General features: G+C 52.7%; 1 protein-coding gene across 6 annotated transcripts in view; it reads left to right on the top strand.

Annotated features, from left to right (window-relative positions):
* Window positions 1-13,405, top strand: part of P2RY6 (pyrimidinergic receptor P2Y6) — a 40,485-nt gene that overhangs the window by 21,811 nt on the left and 5,269 nt on the right. For 2 of the 6 annotated variants that reach the window (XM_058687848.1, XM_058687843.1), the window contains exons 2-3: window positions 11,965-12,029; window positions 12,763-12,824. The gene's annotated coding sequence lies outside the window, so the exon portion shown is untranslated. Of the gene's footprint in view, window positions 1-9,362; window positions 9,740-11,950; window positions 12,030-12,762; window positions 12,825-13,405 lie in introns of those variants that run through there. The other 4 variants (XM_058687844.1, XM_058687846.1, XM_058687847.1 and 1 more) reach the window with 3 other exon arrangements.

Here is a 13,405-nt window from a genome sequence, read left to right as displayed (position 1 = left end):
TGAATGAATGAAAGAATGAATGAATGAATGAGCAAAGGCTGCAAGTGAGGCCGTTTCTCAGCTGGTCTGTGATAAAATTATAAGTAATAAAAATAAAGCCCCACTGAGTGAATACCCACTTGCTCCAGATACTGGGCTGGTTGTTCTAGATCCGTTGTTGAGCCCCAACAATGCTGTGAGGTGGGTGCTATTGTCTCTACCTTATAATTAAAGACACTGAAACTCAGAGAGGTGAAATCACTGCTTGGGAGCTGTAGAGCCAGGACAGAAACCAGGCCTGCAAAGTGCCAAGCTTTGCAGAGGGAGTGGTGATGTGTGGCACAGGGGTGCAGATGCCAGGAACGGGCAGTTGGATTTCACTTACACTGGGGGGTGGATGGGGGGGGGGGGCGGGGGGGGGGCGTGTATGGGACCATATGGGAGAACTGGAATTAACCAGGTTTGAAGAAATCTGGGTTTTCCAGGGATCTCTGAGCAGAGACCTGTTCCAGAGTGGATCCTTGGATCTCCTATGACCAGGCATGTCACTGGGGTAGCTTGGAGAGCTTTTGCCTGCCACCCTCACCTGCTCCCTTATCAATAGCCCCTACTACTCTGTGATGTTTCCGCAAACCCATGTTGTGAGTGCTGCGAAGTGTCAGTTCCCTCATTTACCCCCCACCAGAATCCCCCAGCTGCCACCTAAACAGATGTTCTGGAGGTGCCACTTCCCGCCCTGGACCCCACCCCAGATTCCCAGCAGAGTCCGGGCCTATTCCTGGAAGCCACAGAAACAGCTCCCTCCCCACCCCCCACTCCCACCCCCAGCCCTGCACCAGGGGTCGGGGAGTGTCAAACTGAAATGACCTCGCAGCGACCTGTTTTTTCCCCAGGGCCTGTCATGTCAAGGTCACCCCTGAGATTTCCTTCGGATAGAGATCAAACGGTCACTGGTTCCCATGGTCCCGTCTCACCAGCCTCACCTAGAAAGATAGGGTGCCCACCACCCTTCCCTGAGCTGGCCCCAAGGCTCCCTGCTCTGGTCTGCCCTGCCCTGGGCAGACTGTAGGGCTGTGAGAAATGAGGGCAGAGTGGGAGGATGGGAGGCAGAGGACTCTTGGACAGGCTGGACTGTGAAGGAGGAAGCATAGCTGGAGGACCAGAGGATGGGGAGTGTTGTGGGCTGAGCGGAAGCTTTGGGCAGAGGGTGGGATCCGCACTGCAGGAGGTCGCCTGGGGTCCAGGGGGAAAGGGGAGACCCAGGAACAGATTCAAGGCTCTTTAGGTGGCCAGGAAGTTGAAGGAGGCCCCTCTGAAAGGGTACACTTTGCTTTGAAGGAGGAGTTGAGGGCTGTTGGAGTGGAGGATAGGACTGACAAGAAAGATGGGGCAGAGGCTTGGAAGAGATGGGAGAGGGACCGCTTCAAGACAGGCAGAAGTTTGGGGACTCAGCCAAGTGGGGTGGTGACCCAGTTGGTGGGGGTCTCAGGGCCCTCAGGGCTCTCTGCTGAGTCACGTCCTCAATCCCACAAGGCAGGACTAAGTGGTCTGTTGGTGCCAAGAACAAGGGATACAAACGGACTGGTTGTGTTCACAGGAGCCCCGGGTCTTGCACTAGAGCTCCAGGCTGGCAAGGGAAAGGAGAGGGGCTAGGAAGATGCTAACCCAGGGTTCTGGAGACCTTCATATTAGAGGCCCCAGTGCCAAGGGAGAGATGGTTACAGGCTGAGAGGCTCTGGGAGGACAGCAGGATGGGACACGGCCAGTGTGGGAGTGGTGGGGAAAGTACCAGGGAAGACCTCACACAGGGCAGGAGGAAGAGACAGGCAGCCCAGCACCACCGGGCCATGTCCCGTTCACCCTTCTCAGCTGGGACTATTCGCAGCCTGATTCTCATATACACAGCCAGATAGAGGCGGCCCAATGGGTGGCTTTGAAGTCTCTATCAGCCTCTAATCTCCAGTAAACATACTCTAAGTACAAACTGTAGTTTGCAATACAAGCATAATGTCAAGCCTAGTTCCGTATGCCCCCAATCAGATTTCCACCCCAAGTCCACTCTGTGTAGATATTCTTGAGTCACCCCTAGAAATCCATCCATCCAACAATTTGTCACTGAGTACCTTCTATGTGTCAGGTACCATCCTAAGCCCTGGAGATGCAGTAGTGAATAAAACATAAAAACACCTGCCCTGGTGGAGTTTATGTTCTGATGGGAGGAGGCAGACAATAGCAAACAAATAAAATATTGGGTTAGAAGATGGTAAATACCATGGAGAAAAATACAGTGGAGAAGGGCAGTAGGAAGTGTGCGTGTGTAAGGTGGGAGGTTACAATGTTAGCTAGTGTGGTAGGGGAAGGCCTCATCTAGAACGTGTATGTTTGCGTGGCCACCTGAAGGAGCTGAGGTCTGTCCTGTGTTCCTCATACACACGCCACGTACAACAATGCATTCTGCGGCAGGAACTGCCTGTGTCACTGCTGACCTCCCACATTACATTCAGAGCCAGGCAGTTGCCCTGCCTTTGATTTCCTCATCCCAGGTCACCCCTCAGATACCTACAAAGCACAGCTCCTCCCACACTAGGTCGGGCACAAATGAGGCCCCAGTGCTACATGCTTGACATTTGAGGGTGAGGATTTGGGGTTTGGTGGAAGACATTCTAGAGGACTGAAGACCACTTGGCAAGATTCTAAGGCTGCGGGGGAGACCTCAGTTTTATCTTCCCAAAATGGTAAGAAGAGACTGTGCTCCAAGCAGAGGGTTTTGGAATGGTCATGGCTCTCTGGCCTCATGTCTGGTTTATGAGCTCCATCACTAGGTTTCCTGGGCCTGGACATGAGCACTGGAGTTGGCCAATGGGAATGAAGACCAGCTCGTGAATAGTCTTGGGACAACTGCTGCAGTGCCCAGGGATTTGGGGGCAGCTGAGCTCTGTGACCCCAGAGGCAGGACAGACTGGGGAAGGAAAGTAGTGACTAGGAGCAGATCTCAGGGCTTGGTGTGATGAAGCACGTCTTCCAGAGAGCTTTCTCATGGTGGAGTGTAGCGGCCTAGGAGAGATGGAGTGAGTTCCCTGTCATGGGAAATATGCAAATGGAGGCCAGACAAGTCCTGTCAAAGAGGCTTCAGAGAGCCTCCTTCTCTGAGGGGCTGGGGAGAGCTCTGGGTCAGATTCCCTTAAGGCCTCTCTGGCCCTGAGAGTCTACAATTCAGAGCCCTGTCATTGACACACTGGGTTCTGGGGTCCACTTGGGTCTCCTCTCTCTGCCAGGTGGACTTAGGTGCTGGGGATGGTTAGAGCAGGGCCGGGGCAAGGGAGCTGCCTTTCATGGGAGTTGAGAGGTTCTCTGGACTTCCTCCATACCCAGACCCTACCTGTGAGATTTGTGGACAGAGCCACCTACCTTTGGGGCCTCAGTGTCCATCTGTGAAATGGGCAGAACCATAACGTACAACAAACACTAAGGCAGTGGAGGTGGTCTGCCCTTCCTGACAACTGAAGGCTGGGGGACCCAGGTAGGTGCAGAGGTGCTACTCATGCAGCCATTACCTTCATTCCCCCCTGACCAGCCTTCCCTGTCATCAACCGAAACAAAGATTTTTTTTTAATTGAGCCAGACAGCACCAAGGACGGTGCCTTGTGGCTCATCTTTACAGACTAGGCTTCAACATTTCCCAGTGCCTCTTGGGAGCTAGAGCCTGTGTTGGCAAAGGCAAAGCAGACCTTGTCCCCAATTCCTAACAAAGTTAAAGAAGGGAGGGAGTCTGACTGACCTTGACAATCAGGCTGGTCTTCTTTTCTGCCCTGACTCTTGGCCCCCGTTTCTGTGTCCTCTCTCAGGCCACTGTGTTCCTGAGAGGCAAGGTGGCATGGTAGATTTACTGTGCACCTTGGGCAAGTTCCTAATCTCTCTGGCCTCAGTTTTTACACAGAGGAACGTTGCCTCTCTTCCTGAGCACAGCCTTTATCATTATTCAGATCTGTGTCCTAGTCCTGGCTCACCACTCCTCGCCATGTCACCTTGGGCAAGCCACCAGCCTTCTCGAAGCCTATTTCTTCATCTGTAAATGTGGATAATGCAACCCACCATGCAGGGCTGTTGTAAAAGCAAATGAGATTTTGCAGTAAAAGCACATAGCTTGGTGGCCAAGAAACTACACAGCTACAGTGAAGTAGCTCGGCAAGGTGAGGCTTGGGGAGGTGTAGTGACCTCCTCAGGGTCACACAGCAAGTGGGTGATGAATCTAGGACTAGAAGCTGGATTTCTAGCTTTCCACACTCCTGCCCAGGAGCTACTGAAATGACACAGTGGTTACTCCAGGAGCTGCTGGAGGAGGGGCTTCCCTCATGGGAAATGAATTGGGGGGCTTCCCTGGCAGCCTCCATGGGGATCAGGCTTGACCTGACAGCCCTCCAGTCCCTACATGCCCCTCTGCTGGTAGCCTTCAGGTACATGGCCAGTTCCATCCTCCCCTGAAAGGATGTTAGGGTTCTGGGGCTGACCCTGTGAACATGGGATGTGGAAAGAGGAGAGGAGACGTGGAGGGGGAAATGCAGGTCTATAGGGAGGACTCCTGATTTTAAGTGACAGAATCCTAGGTCAAATGGACTGAGGCAAAAAGGGAATTTATCAGCTCAAGCTTTCAAAAAGTCCAGTGGAAGGTGAAGCTTCAGGCATAGCGGGAACCAGGTGCTCAGTGTTGTTCTCAGGAACCGTGTGTTCCCAGTTTTCAGCTCTGCCATCCTTGGCTTTATTTTGCACGGTCTCCTTCCTGCTGGTAGTATCATCCGTGCATAGGACAGTTCCTGGCATACAGTTCACCTGGCCCTAGAAGCTCCAGGCTCACTTCCTACCAGCTTTGCAAACCCAGTGGAAAATCTGCCTCCTTCCCAATGTTCCAGCAAAATCTCCAAAATTGACTCTGAGGCATCCAGGGAAGGTCACTCATCCACCCCTGAGCCAGTTATAGGGCCTGAGAAGCCCACTCTTCTCTCATTGGCAGATCTAGGTCACAGATCCAGCACCCCCAGATTGTCAAGACTTGAAGAGGGGAAAGGGGATCCCCCAAAAGAAAAACAGGAGATGAGGCCTTCATCGTGAGAGGGTGTGTGGGAATTGGATGAAAGAAATTGCAGAGGAGAATAATGACTGCCTGCAAGATGGGCCAGATAGCTGGATCCGGGCCATCTCTTCCCCAAAACACTGGAGCCTGGTTATCTGGGAGGACGGGTGGGTCCTAAAGTCACCAATAGAGGCTGTCAGCCAGCTGCACTCCTTGCAGGTAAACAGCAGGTTCTTGCTTGAAAGGGAATGCAAGTGGCACACCTCTACAGGGAGATAAAAAAAAAAAGGTGTGTGGGGGGACAGCCTGGGGGTCCAGGCAAAGAACAGAGACCCTCTCACACTAGCTTCAGGGAAGAGGGCATATTGGAAGGTGCTGGGATCTTCCAGAGCCCCCAGTGGGAGGTGCTGCGGCCCATGGGCACGGACTTAGAAAGCTGGCACCATGGACTCTCCTTCTGCCAGGGGCTGCCCCGTCCAGTTCCCCAGCCCCGAGGCTGCCCTGTGCCTTCTCAGCCCTGTGCCCGCCTAGGTCACCATGGTTTTCGACCTCTTCATTCACATTCCCGAGAGACAACCTCTTGCTAAGTTTGCCAAGCCTCAGCTTCCTCATCTGTAAAGTGGAGGTGGAAATGTGAAGGGTAAATGGGCTGTGGCATTTTGCACAGTGATGGTGCGGAGTCAGTGCCCAATGAAAACATCTGTCTGGATTGTGGTGGGGATTACATGAGCTCACTGATGGGTCTGGCTCAGAGTAGTGGTGCAGGAGATGCAAGTTCCCTCTTTGCTCAGCCGGCAGAGGCCAGAGAGAGACTAAAGGAAGCAGCCTCAACTCCCAAATTCCCCGAAGCTTCCCCTTCCTTGCACTCAAAGTGGCTGTTTCAGTTCCAACTTTAATTCTTGTTGAGTAGGAGGTGAAAAGGGGAAGTAGAAAAGAGAAGAGAAATCAAGTTTCCTGCCCTCCCTGTGTCCTTTTCCTACCAGATTTGCCTGCTTTTGCAGCCAGCCCGATACCACGGGTGGGACCAAAACTCCACCTGGACTGGGGGGCACTGCCCCTGCCCCCCATCCTCTGGATGCCAGGAGGCTCTGGCATCAGGAACCTGGCCTCGGGCTGGCTTGAGGCAGGCTCCAGGGGGCACTCCTGCCCCGGGCTGGATGCTGCTGGGTCAGGGCTGGATTGGTGACTGTGGCAGAGCATGTAATGACCCTGTAAGGCAGGCACCAGGACTAGCCCTGTTTATCACGTGGAGACTCAGGCTCAGAGAGAGTAGGTGGCTCGCCCCAGGTCACACAGTGAGTTGGTGATGGATCCCAGTCTGTCTGACTCCTCAGGGGAAGGAAGCTGGGTCTTGACCCTTCTCATCCTGTGCCCTTGCTGCTAAACTCACAAGCCTGAGACCGAGCAAGGGGGTTTCCAGGCCTTGTTTCCCAGCAGGCAGGCAGGCCAAGGTTGGGAGGCCTCTTCCCACATCCAGCCTGGTCTGGGCTGGTTCCTGGCTGGCTGGCAAGTGGTGACTCAGTCTTCCAGCTCCTGCCTCTGGCCTCCTCATCTTTCCAGATATGAGGTCCTTGGAGCAGGGATGGGGAGGGAACTGCAGAGTCAGCTAAAAGGGTATCCCAAGACCATAGGATCCAAGCAACCCAAGGAGCATCAACCCTTGCCAGTTCTTCCTTCCATCTATCCTGAATCGCTTCTGCTGCAGGCACAAACCGATCCCATGTGTTGCCTGAACTGACAAAAGGAAACTGGCAGAGTGTGTCCCCTCTATGGAGTGAGGGACTTCAATGTTTCTGCCAAAGGTGTACCTGGAACAGAGCTGGGTGGGTGGATGCCTGGTGTCAGGGCAACACTCCCAAGGCCTCTACCTCAGACGAACAGGGCTGAACACTGGCCCCGTCCCCCTGCCAGTGTCACCACTAGCTCCCGTGAGCCAGATTGATCAGGTGAGGCTCTGAGAACAGGATGTGAGTGGATATGGGACTAACAAATAGGAGAAAGGCTGGGGAGTGTGTCAGGAGAAACTGAGGCTGGGAACCCAGTCCTGAGGTTGCTCAGTGCCAGCCCCAGAAGGGAGGCCCTGGCTGTGTGCCGACCTGCCACACAGCCCCCACCCCAGGGCGGCGGTCAGAAGGCTTGAGACTGGCCAGCCCAGGCAGTCTGCTGGCACCATCTCATGGCCAGAAGCCCTCAGTGCAGGGGAGACGATCCTCTGGGAATTTCCTGGCTTGGACGTCTAAGCATGGATTTCAGGGGAACCATGGATAAGGGGTTTGTAGAGTTAGAAAGACAGTATTGAAGTGTCACCTGGCTGGGACACCTTGGGAAACTCGTTGACTTCTCCTGAGTCTTACTTCTTTCATCTGTATAAGGGAGAGAATAACCACTGCCACCGCCTGCCGCCCACCCAGGGCTGCAGCTAAAACATCCAGCAGCGGGCAGACCATTAGGAGATGACACCGGGTGGTGAGGACCCAGGAATTGGTGCACGCTGCCACGGGCTGAGGGAGCCCAAAGTGGGGGCATTTAGGCTGGGCCTGGAATTGATTCATTCAGTTAACAAATGTTGATTGAGTCCATACTGTGTGCCAGAGCACCTCACCTGCATGGTTTCGTTTATTTCTTACAACAGCCTATGTGGCAGGCACCAGTAATCATTCTCATTTTACAGACGTGAAAACTACAGGAAGGATAAGTAGGGCTTATTTGGAAGGCATCCCGGGCAGAGGAAATAGCACAGATGTACGCCTCAGAGCTGGAAAGCCTGGTGGGGAAGGGCTGAGGCTGGACTTAGGAGCCCTGGCAGGCTTGGGAGCAGAGCAGGGGCACTTGGGCTCTGTCTTGGAGGTTTTAAATGGGCCAGCCCCCTCAGGCCTCAAACTGGGCCCTTCTTCACACAGCTCATGCCCTGCTACACTATGCTTCATTTCTCCCACAGGATAGGCTCATTCCCTGCCTGCCTGCCTCCTGCCTAGGGTGCTCTCTTCAGGCTTCATGTGGCCAAGTCCTCCTGGCCCTTTAAGTCCCAGCAACAGACACGCCTTCTCCAGGAGCCATTCCAGGTCACTCCTTCCCATGAGCCCCGAGACCTGAGCTCTCCCACCTGGGCCCCAACCCGGTAGCAGGAACTCAGACCCAAGCCTTGCACTGGGGCTGACACCCCCAGGAAGCCCTCAGGGCTGCTCCCATTCTTGGGGCAGACACTGTGGCGGGAGTGACCACTGGAGATTGTCCTAGGAATGAAACAAATGACTGGTTTCTGGGCGAAGGCCAGGCCTCCTTGCCCTCCTGAGCTCTAGCACCACTAGAATCAGATCAGAAGGTCCACACTTTCAGCTGGCAACCTCTTAGCACAGCCCTGAATAGGCAGTAGGTGCTCAATCCTTGCACAACTGACCAAAGTGTTCCTCAGCAGTTCAAACCCGAATTTCCTCAGCTTGACCCAAAGTTTTGGGACCAACTCAGTTCCTCAATCCCCCTGTCTATAAAATGGGTTTGGGTGTGAGGGCAGTGCTCACACCTGCCAGGGTAAAAAGGGTCCTCTCTGTCCCTGGCAGTTCATCCTCACAACATGCTGGTGGCCACTATGACCACATTCTGCCAAGGAGGCTCAGAGAGGGGAAGGGGCTTGTGGGTAGGGGCCAAAGTAAACAAGAACCTGGGCCTCAAGCACCCAGGGCAGTGTTCTCTCCCTGCGTGAACTTGTCCCCCTCTCGTTGCCCCAGCTTCTCCCAACCAAAGCCCACCTCCTCCAAGTCATCCCTGCAAATGCTGCCTCTGCTACTGGAGCTGTCCTCCTTGGAACAATGAGAAGCCGCCTCACCTCCTCTGGTCCATCCTAACAGCTCTGAGTCTTGGTTTGGGAGTAAGGAGGGGGTGGAAGAGGGCTTGGCACCGGCAGGGAGAATCTCACTCAGATGAGTTCTCAGGGGCATCACCTCTATCCCCACAACCCACACCTGTCACTCCCGGTGAGCTCTGGACCTGCCATGCAGGAGACAGTGCCTGAGAAGTGGAGGTATGTGGGAGGATCTGAGGGCATACAGTAGGTGTTCAATAATGGTTTGGGAGAAAAGGAAGAGAGGGAAGGAGAGAGGGAGAAGGTGACCAAATAAGTGAGTGCATAAGTAGATTACCATGTAGAGGGACGGATAGGTCAGTGAATGAGCTATTGAATGGAGAAAGGAGGGATGGATGGGGGAGTGAGTGACTACAAGGTGACTCTGGGTGTTACAGCTAAAGGGGGAGCCAAAAACTCTTTAATTACCCACATGCCCATTTGACAGATGAGAAGACTGAGAGAGGGCTGAGGAGAAAGGAAGCTGCTGGGGCTGTGGGGCTGGCCTTTGACCAGCAGCCTCTGGTTCTCCCCCACCTTTCTATCCCCTCATCACCCTCTTCCTTCTGCTGGGTGGGAAGGGTTCCAGGAAGGAGACATTTTCTCCGCCTTCTTGCTCCTGGAGGCCCAGTTTCCGCCAGACCTTGGTGTTGGAGGTGGCAGGGAGGGGGTGGCCCCCGCAGGGGCTATTTCAGTCAGAGACAGCCCTGCCAGGAAACAGAGGAAGCCGCCTGCTCCTTTGGAGGTGTTGCAGCCTGAGTTGAGGGCAGGAGAGTGGAGAGCCTCATGTCTGGCCTCCCCTTGCTCCAACGCATTTGAGGCCACCAAGGTGCTTCGGGGACAGGAGGCTGCATGTGAGTGTTGGTGCTATGGGCCAATGTGAGGGGGGCATGGGGGCTGGACACAAGGAACTGTGACTTTGGGCAGGCAGGCTGGGCCCAGCGCTGACCTAAAGGAGGTCCACGGTGTTGAGGGGACCAGAAGAAGGGACTCTACCCAGTTGGAGGACCAGATAGGAAGAAGCAAGATTGGATCTGCAGCTGGATGTGCTCTTAGGGTTTTGACAAACAGACATGTGATGAATGGCACTTTGTGTAGAGGGAACAACAAAGATGGAACGGCCCGAGAGGAAGTCTAGGTCTCTGACTGTGGATAGTTGTGTGGCTGTCTTGTTGTCTCAGGAACAGTGTGGCAGGATAGGAAGGGGCAGAGTGGAGCAACCAGGGGTACCTTGATAAGGTTGGAGGGCTCAGCAGGGAGCCTGAATGTCAGGAGTTTGAGCTTTTCTTCAAAGGGCAGAGGAATACAGGGAAGGCTGTAATCTGACCCACTTGCTAGAAAGCCCCCCACCAGAGACAGTGTGGCCGGAGCCCAGGAAGACACTGGGGCCTGAGCTGGCCCAGGGCTCAGGGCCCAAGAAATGACATCTGTGAGAGCTAGAGGGAGACAGTGTCAGCTGCTGGGAGGCAGGGGCCAAGGGAGCCCTCCGCTGGGACCAGCCCCTGCCTCTCGTAGTCAGCAGAGGGTAGAGTGTATGAGGGAGCCAGGGTGGCAGCCAAGCCTGCCTTTCTTGGAGCAGACCTGAAGCTTCACTCTGGATCTCCTCGTGCAGCCTCTGCCTCCTTCCAAGAGGACCAGTCTTACCAGGGAGTGGAGAGCAGGAAATATCTGGAGCCTCCAGTCACCTGAGGCGAGGGCTTTCCCTCGGGGTGGTGTCTGAGGACACTTGCCCTGTGCCAGGCAAAAGAGAGTTCAGAGGCACAGCACTGTTCCTTCTACCCGTTTCTTCCGCCTCACCATGACCCTGCCCTAGAAGGCTGCTCTCCTCTCAAGCTCTGCCTGCTCTACTTTCCTCCTCACCTGGGGACACCCAGAGATCCTCACACCCCTCTCCACCCAGGGAATTCCTCCTCAACCACCTGGGTCATGCTCCATCCTTCGTTCTCTTCTGAAAAGTCTCTTCTATCCTGTGGCTTACACTGGTCTCCCCATGCAGACTAGCATATGTATATGTACGTGTAGGTGTGTGTGTATGTGTATAAATAATTCCTATATCTCTATCTATCTATGTGCATCGACATCTATGTACTGTGCCCCCATGCATCCAGCAGGCAGTAAGTATGCATTAAATGCCTGGCAGGTGAAAACAGGAGAATGAATGCATAAAGGAAAGAATAGCCTGAACAAATGAATGAAGAGATGGGTAAATGAGCTTTCTCTTGCCTGTACTAATCTTGGCTTCCTGGCTACAATGGGGGTCCTCCCGTGCTTCTTCCTGTGGCTTCCCCCATGCCTAACTGGCTAACTGGGCACCCGGCACTGCTAGCACATGGGCTGAAGCCCCACAAAGAATTTTTCATAATTAAAGATAATATGGCATGTGGGATACAGACTAGAGAATCCAAACTTCATTTTGCATTTGCCCAGACTCTGGGAAAAATATTTTCATCAGAATCAAATTTTAAGTTGGTAGAAATTAGTTTGGGTAGTTACGTTTTGCTCTAGCTTAACTTTTAAAAATCTTATAACTTGGGGGCCTGGATGGCTCAGTCAGTTAAGCGTACGACTCTTGATTTTGGCTCAGGTCATGATCTTGCAGTTCGTAGGATTGAGCCCCATGTCGGGCTCTGTGCTGACAATTCAGAGCCTGCTTGAGATTCTCTCTCTTTCTCCCTCTCTCTGCCCCTCCCCTGCTCTGTCTCTCTCAAAATTAAAAAAAAAAAAAAAAGAATAATAATTTTTAAAAAATCTCATAACTTGACTTAGCAGGTATATTCACATCAAGAATAGCTAACACTTGCCCTGTGCCAGGCACTGATCTTCATAACAACCCTATGAGGCAGGTACTCTATTACTCCATTTTACAGATGGGGAAACCAAGGCCCAGGAGTTCAGTAATGAGCCTAAGGCCCCACGGCTCACATGTAGCAGAGCTGGGATTTGAACCTTCTGGCCTCAAACCTCTGTCACCCTCTGTGTACATTTACAGGACTTCACATCTTTTCCTTAGCTTCAGTTTTCCCACCTATAAAAGAAGGGGGATGATCTGACTCACTGTCTCAAAGGCTTTGTCTTTCAGGTCCATTAGATTTAAGTTGCGAGTTCTCTCTGGGCACCAGTAAATGTGGACACGCCAGTTGGGAGGTAAGTATCAAGAAGCCAGACTTACCTCACCAGGGAACCCCGTAAGACACTTGTGCTTCCCCAAAATCTCGCCTGAAGGGATGAATGGAGGCATTACGTGTAGGATACAACAGCATGGCATGGCATTTATTAAGCACCTACTGTATATCAGGCCTATGACATGTTTTACTGATAAGAACATAGACCCAGAAAAGGCCAGTGATATGCTTTGGGTTGAACAGCATAGAAGTAGGGGAGCCAGGATTTGAATGAGCCCCATGTCGGGCTTGCCTAGCTCTGAAGTTGGGTTTATAACCTCTACATTCCATGACCATGGGCTATGTTTAGTTGTCTCCTCTCAGTCAGGTGGTTGGCTCTGCTTCTAACTCAATGAGGAAGATTGAGCCATCACTGCCTCTTGCTGTGCCTGGATTTTCCTCTCTATAAAAAGCAAGCAGTAGGGGCGCCTGGCTGGCTCAGTCAGTGGAGCGCATGACTCTTGGTCACGGGGTTGTGGGTTTGAGCCCCACTTTGGGTGAAGAGATTACTTAAAAATAAAATCAGTTAAAAAAAAACCCAACAGATTTGGTTGGTCCTCAGTCATTTGCCCGTCTGCCTTTGGGGAAGCTGTTTTCACATTAGCCACCAGAGGGTGCTGTGGTCCAGTGTGTGCTAGACAGACATTTGTAGCCTCAAGTCAAGTAGAAGGAGGCTTAGAGGAACTCCTGAATCACCTCCTTCCCCCATTTTACAGATAAGAAGATTGCAGCCAAAAGAAGAACCATGGCTTTGGAAGGTGGAGTCCAGTCTGAGGAGGTGGGCACTGTCCTTCATCAGTTCACAGTGTGTGGATACTGTTCACGTTGATTAATTAAGAGTTACCAGGGCCTTCACTGCCCTGGACCCCAGATTGGGCTCCCAGATACAGGCATCAGACCTGGCACTTCTTCAGGAGGTTCCTGGTCTGTGTAGGAGAGAAAGACACTCATGTTCACCATAACCATAATCTCCAAACTCCAAAAAGCCCAGGGGAAGCCCTACCTAGCGTGATTTAGTACCTCAAACTTCATGACATTCTGAGAGGTGGCCTGTTATTCCTGCAATTTTCAGATGGGAAAATTGAGACTCAGAAAAGGTATATCACTAGCCCAAGGTCACATAGCTAATAAGTAGCACAGGTGGGATTCAAACTAAAGTCTGCCTGGGGTGCCTGGTTGGCTCAGTCAGAAGAGCATGTGATTCTTGATCTTGGGATCGTGAGTCTGACCCCCTGTTGGGTGTAGAGATTACCTAAATAAATAAAACTTTAAAAAAAAAGATTTGGAACAAACAGACAAAAACCAAAAGTCTGTCAGTCTCCCCTTAAAGAGGAGACATTTGACTAGGGTTTTGAAGGC

This window comes from Neofelis nebulosa, chromosome 10 (assembly GCF_028018385.1).
Source record: "Neofelis nebulosa isolate mNeoNeb1 chromosome 10, mNeoNeb1.pri, whole genome shotgun sequence".
Classification (NCBI taxonomy): domain Eukaryota; kingdom Metazoa; phylum Chordata; class Mammalia; order Carnivora; family Felidae; genus Neofelis; species Neofelis nebulosa.
This window is presented reverse-complemented; position numbering and strand designations above follow the sequence as displayed.